We start from the raw sequence: 6,693 nt of genomic DNA, 5'->3' as shown, positions 1-6,693 counted from the left end.
GCTTGGATATGCTGTTCAGTTGGTGCATGTTATAGTGCAGGCACACCTCCAATTGAGTTAAGCATTGTGAAAATCAAGTACACTACATTGCCTACTTAAGCCCAAGAACATTTAAGTAACAAAATCTTTTTCTGCTCATGCAGTGACCTACAGCTACAAAGGAAGACACAAAGACAGTGCAGACGTGTAGGTAATATCAAGCTTTGATGCAGACATAGTAAGCTGTGGTGAGGAATGAAGTGTAATCTGTGTTTCCACTTCTGCATGAATTTTGTGGAAGTGCTGGAGGGTCGAGGTTTTATACAGCTACTAATTTATGTATGTGGTCTAATAAACCATTGCAAAGTGAATGTGTGGCATCAGCAACAGATAGCCAGGCACTATCACAAAAAGAAGCAAAATAATGCTGGGGAGTGGTCGAAAGCTGCAGGTCTGGAGGAGAGAGACAAAAGGACAAGACTGCATCGATCAATTGGACATGACTGAAGGCATGCACGGTATGTCGAGCAAGAAGCAGACAGAAGGAGTATTAAGGAAACGCATGAAGGAGAAGTCTGACAGTGTGTGAAGGCAAGAGCATCACATAAAAAGAAAAATTTGAAGAAAGTAGCAAATGAATGGGGAGATCAGATGCCAAGGAGCAAGCATTTTCCGCTAGAAATGTTTTTGCTGTTGTGCCTTAGCCCTGGTGCTGTAAATGGAAGGTGGAAGAAACAAGTACAGTACAAGTTGAAAAAGTGTTGTGGCAAGCGTGAGCGGCATTAGATCGGTGCCTCATCAAAATGATTGAATTTGCAGTGCTCATCTGCACTCAACAAAGTGTGGTAACCTGTGCTGCTGGAAGTGTGTGAACTATCTCGAGATTAAATGTACAATCAGCCAGCTCTTCCAGATTCAGAAAAGACTTAAGACCAGAGGAAAATTTCAAAAATTACAAGACGGCAACCTGATTTGATAAATCATATTTTGGATGTTTCCAGTAGAAGCACTTGCACCAACGGAAACTAAGCTGCATTAAAGGTTGGACTTCAGAAAGTGCATCAACACTACACCAACGATAAATGCAATTCCACTACATGGATGACTTGCCTTGTATGAAAACATTGTTTTCACCTTTTGCTCTCCTGTTCGCCACATAAGCATTGCAGATTAAACGAAGTCTCACTGTATCGTGCGATGCGTTTGTCACTGGCTGACCACAAATGAATCGCTGTCAATGTCGTGTAATGAGCATTAAAAATTTCTCTTCAGCTCCTACTTTGTGACTGATGAGCCGGCTGTGCTTATATAGGTGCGGATCCACCTCCAGAGGGTCATCACTGAATTGCATTTTTTTTTACTGACTGCACATGTTACCAGGCTTTTTATCAATGTTTTAAATCACCCACACAGGCGTACGTTATCCTCTTCATTTAGTACAGAGGGTTAAACATCGACAAAATGATGCAGCTCAAATAGCTTGAACGTGTATGCGTTTTCTATCCGCAGTGACAGACAACATGGCTCGAGCGTTGCATAATGCTGTTTGCCTAAAGCCAGCTTCGCTGCAGGGCACCAATGTCGCGCAAAGAAGCATGCGCATTGTATTGCGGCAAAGTATACCAATAGTGGAAAGCGGCCACTGTGATATACGTGCCCACTTGCCGTCACGTCTCCTGTCGCAGTACAAGCACGGAGACGCCGAACAAGTGTACTGGCAGGCACTCAGAGCTATTTCGCATGCGGTTGTAGCGACCTGAGCCCTTGTTTTGCCCACATAGAGCGCCCCTTATATGAGCTAGACATTGTAACAGCCGGGATTATTAACTAGCCAATATCAGTGTTACTGTACAGCTTTCACAAAGGTCTACTGCTATGAACTTTCATGACGACCATTTTTCTTTAGCATACATTTCTTCCGTATTCATCCGCAGGGGTAGTGTTTTGCCAGTGTGGCTGTACAGCTCTCACAACGAACTACGGCTCAGATTGCATGGCGACGCAAGTTTTAGTACTTACACATACAGAGTACAAGATTTCCATTCCCACGAACCTCCAAGTGTGCTGTATTCTCAGTTACATTAAGAACTAATGCATCGGCACGGCAGTTAATTCATAAACTGTTTCCGTTCCCGCGATTCCCCTGAAGTGTGTGGTATGCCGATCTTGATCAACGACACTAATGAACAATGCATCGGCACGACGTAATGCTTTGCCACTAAAGTCATCCGAGAAGACACCTCACTTCCAAACGTATCCCCTTGCGACTATAAAATTTAATATGCTACCGCCTTAACAAAATAGCAACAAACTCACCTCGGACGCGGCTTTTTCGCCTTGCCGGCCACGCATCCTGTCGATTCTGTGCTGCAAGCTCGGCTAGGGACAAACGGAGCAAACGGTTTTCTTCCCCATAGTACCTAAACGACGAGAAATTTTGAGCACCTAAAGTCCCCACATTTCTCTCTCACAACCACTGCTCCTTGCGCGTGCGCAGAAAGAGCGGTGAAATCCAATTTCGATGTGCTCGTAGAGCACGATACATGGCTGAAAACCAATAAAATTTGTGCCGGCATTTGTCCGCTGCTCTTTGTTTCCTAGTACTTCATTGGTGGTTCACGTTGCAGTTGTTAATCGCGGTTATTATGGGTGATTTTGTCCGTGTGTGTATGGTGACCGAGCCGGATTGAATTCGAAGGAGGCCACAGATGGAACCGCCGATGGGCAGCTTTGTTTACTTTCAAGATCAAGACCGATTGATGCTGAAAGTTTGCTGAAAACAACAAGACAGAAAATACGGGTGAGTGAACCTTTTTTGCATAGAAGCACATTAAGTTGATGCGGTTTTCGCTAGGTTGCTGCGGCGCTGTCGATAAAACGTTTCCAATGTGCTCAAGCATGACTGTTGTTCATGTTACGGGCATTAGCACCTGAAGCATTTTTGAGGGAGCATAAAGGCTTGCGCAAAACATTTTTTTTAATAATCGGAGCTTGTGGAAGATTCGGCACGACAGTCTGTTATTGGTTCCGCTTTTTTAAACAAAAATGCAGTATGTACCTATCGGCGCGTATGTTCAACGATCATTCCAGTATCGTGTATGAAAGCATTATTGAGGAGAAGCCATTATAGTATACGTGTGGCAGAATGCATATGGTTGTGTGCGTAGCACCAACAGGTTGAAGAAAAGCGTTTTTGAGTCCTGTGCTTTGTTTTAGAAACCATGATGGTTAGTCGGTTTGTACAAATTGTCGCACACATAGTCAGCACAGGTGCCTGCATTTTCAGTGCTTCCTCACTTGACATACACGCTACGCAATGTTTTAATCTTCTGAAATTTCACTTGTGAGTAGTTAATCACCAGTATTAGTGTTTTTTCTCCTTTTTCACTGTGCTGTGCGGTAGAATCAGATGCATGTTCTATAAACTGCACTTCAAGTTCACGCTGTGGCCACATTTTTTTAGTTGAGCTATGTCTTTTCATTTCCGTTGCTTAGATACACTGATTTTACTTGGCGCGTGAACGCCCAGTGTACATAAAATTTTTGGCGTTCCTATGCAGGATGTGGGCTTTGGAAGGACCAGTTGATGAAAAAAACCAATGTCTGTGCTGCACAGCAAGGCTTGTGGCAGTTCTGAAAGCATCGATAGGTATGCTGTCTGTACTGTTGGAATTGCACCAGCCCGCTTCCCTGCAAGAACCTACGTGCTCAAGAAGCACTTGACTACCTACCTGGTAATTAGTATCTGCTTATTTTCATCAACTTTGTAATAATATTGATGTTACGTCTCCCTGCATTGACAAAATGGACACTGTTATATCGAACCACAAACATGAAACAGCCATATCATAATGAAATGAAATGCATACTTTATTCCTGTTCAACTGTCATATAAACTTGTTTTGGAGACCATATATTCATGATTATGATGTGCGAAGTCATCAGTTGCCCATATGCGTTGCGGTTACGATGTAAGCTTTTTTTACTGCAGCAGTTTCGTAGCATGAGCTAGTGCACATTAAGAAATATTCCATAATTTTATGGTTAATCGCAGCTTGCCTGAAGTAACGGTAGTGATGCACTCTATACTGTATTTTTCAGGATCATCATTGTGACATTCTGCATCATCATTTGGCCTAATTTGGAATCCTACAAGACACGCTGCTACCCTGCGTTTTGTTCCTCGGTCAATTGGAGAAGTTCTGCAAGCCCCATGGAAACCAGCTGTCATCCCTATCCAATGGAAGAAATTCATTGTTGCGACCCTCATCATTCATCCTAAGCTGAAGCTAAAAACCAGAGCAGAAACAGCACATACTCTGCAAGGGTTTACCATAACACGCGGTCGGGTGCCTACACCCGACAGGCTACTGTCTAGAATACAGGTGGGGTGTTAGTCTAGAATATATTTGTAAGCAATACTACTGCTTCTGTTTGCAAGATCAGAGTTCACGCTGTATTTGCACATTACCAAAGTGCAAAAAGACGAGCATAATGTTAAGTTGTTTTAGAAAAAAATAATCGCACTTCGATTGACCAGAAATTATTAATGGGTGCATGTTATTTTAATAAATATGGCTGAAGAATAAGAACCTGGATAAAAAATACTATCACTTCAGCTACACCGTGTCTATGAAGAAAAATGCATGCAGTCAAACTGCTTTTAGTGCTGATGTTTTAGCTGATAGGATGTCAGATGCGGTAGGATATACATCTTAGCCAGAATATTGTGACAACTATTGTAGTGCAGCAGGACACATTAACTGGAGCTCTTCACTTGCACACCTATGCAAGCGCGTCACACACAGCACACTTGGAAAGGAAGTTGCTCTGCGTGCTTTTGTTGGCAGCCTGGTTCCTGCATAGGACAAGGGGTTGGTGATAAATATACAATGATGCTAAGGCGCATGAAAAGAAGCTTAGGTACTGTATTCGTTTTCTTTATTTTACTTTTCGTACTGAATAAATTCGTTCAAGACCTTTATGTTCTAGAGCGCGATTTTTTTTTACTTGAATAAGCTCATACTTTTTTATTTATATTTGTAAAGAAACATTTTTCAGCTGGTTTGGTGCTTGCGCAGCCAGACCGACATACAGCGGTCTAACACTTACATAATGAACCGTCTAGAGAGCTGGAATGTTCACAACAAGGATATGCGAGATACATCTGCTACCACTTGCTAGCAATGTCTGTACTAGGAGCTGTCACTGCACTGCTACAGCTTTATTTATGACAATAAGAAATAATGTGATGTGCAAAATGTATACTCTGTTGTTTTGTTATTGTGTTTTTTTACTCAAATAAAACATTTCATTCACATGTGTATACATGCATGTATATTTGGGAATGCCGTTTCATTAGTCACTTCGTCGTTGGGCTCGGAGGTTCATAGGCATGATAAGCTAATTAAACTGAATATTTTGAAGCAAGGCTCACGTAATTAACAGTTACGATTTTAAATTCCACCAACTGCACACGGTCCACGCTAAATTACAGTACATTATTTTGTTCTCCCTAGCGCAACTAGCTGCATGGAATTAAAGAAAATTGTAAAAAAGTGAACGCACCTGCTCGTTTATAGAGATGATCGCCTTGCTGCGGTGTGCTTCGCCGTCCTTGGATTAGCGCAGTCAGTGATGATCTACCCAAGTGAAAACCGCGCGAATGCGGGCGACTGCCGGTGCTTGCACATGCAATACACGCACTAATCGCAGGAATCTTCGTCGTTGTTTTCTTTTCATAGGTTTGAAGTCCACCGCAGTTATGTATCGCGCCGTGCTTGAACTGATGCGGCTGTGTACGATCAGCCGCGAGAAACACGTAAATGATCTGGCGCCAATAGCAGTTTTGGAGCACTCGCGTGAACAATAGCTGTATGCCGGTCAACAACTGGCTCATGCAAGGAGTAATACGACAGTCACTGCACTAGCTCGCAGTCTTCTTCACAGGACGGCCGACCTGTCTTGGCGCCGCAGTGGAATAATTCCGTTGCCGAAGCGCTCCAGACGATTGCACCGGTCCCAAAAACGAAGCCTTTGAAAATGCGGAGCGTCGTTAACTAAAGAAAAGGTACGGGGGCAACTGGCGTCCATCCGAAAAAGCTGACGAGGCGAGCGACAGATAACAAGGCCGCCATATTTACGCACTAACTTCACTCAAGGAGCGATTCAAGGTAGCGGCGAGGCTACCTTGACATTCTCGAGTAAAACGCTCGAGCGTTCCTTCACTCAAGGCGCGTTTCGAGTGGAGGGCGATTTGTGAAACGAAAAACCGCCCTCAAGGAGCATTTCGAGTGGAGGGTCGAGTCGAGGTGCGTTTGTGAATACGGGGGTTAAGAGCATGCCAAGCGAATGAGTGGGCGGTGAGAACGGGGTGCGATAACGCTATCGCGTTCCACTCTTGAAGGCGTAGCTTAAGCGTCCTCCAATTTTTTCTTTGGCCTCGGTGCAGTGAGCACTATTAACCAGGATAATATGGAGCGCATCCGGTACAGTCGCGAAAGCGAGTCATGGCATATGTAGCTCGCGTCGCCAGACGTATGTAGTAATATCAGAGTTAGTTGTATGAACTTTATGCATAATACGCTTTGCTACGGTACCTTAAAGGAATGGGTCTAGAGGACGGTGTTGGTAGGTTTTTTCGTACAGCCCTAATCCTATACCCCCCCTACAAACACACACACATACCCTTTTTTTTCTATATGTATACATACA

General features: G+C 43.6%; 1 long non-coding RNA gene across 1 annotated transcript; it reads left to right on the top strand.

Moving 5' to 3' along the window:
• The first annotated feature begins 2,519 nt into the window (after positions 1-2,519).
• Positions 2,520-5,297, top strand: LOC129381773 (uncharacterized). Its single transcript, XR_008609896.2, has 3 exons — positions 2,520-2,779; positions 3,540-3,713; positions 4,081-5,297. It is a non-coding gene; the product is annotated as an uncharacterized lncRNA (long non-coding RNA).
• The last annotated feature ends 1,396 nt before the right edge of the window (positions 5,298-6,693 follow it).

Source organism: Dermacentor andersoni, chromosome 1 (assembly GCF_023375885.2).
Source record: "Dermacentor andersoni chromosome 1, qqDerAnde1_hic_scaffold, whole genome shotgun sequence".
In the NCBI taxonomy this organism is placed as follows: Eukaryota; Metazoa; Arthropoda; class Arachnida; order Ixodida; family Ixodidae; genus Dermacentor; species Dermacentor andersoni.
This window is presented reverse-complemented; position numbering and strand designations above follow the sequence as displayed.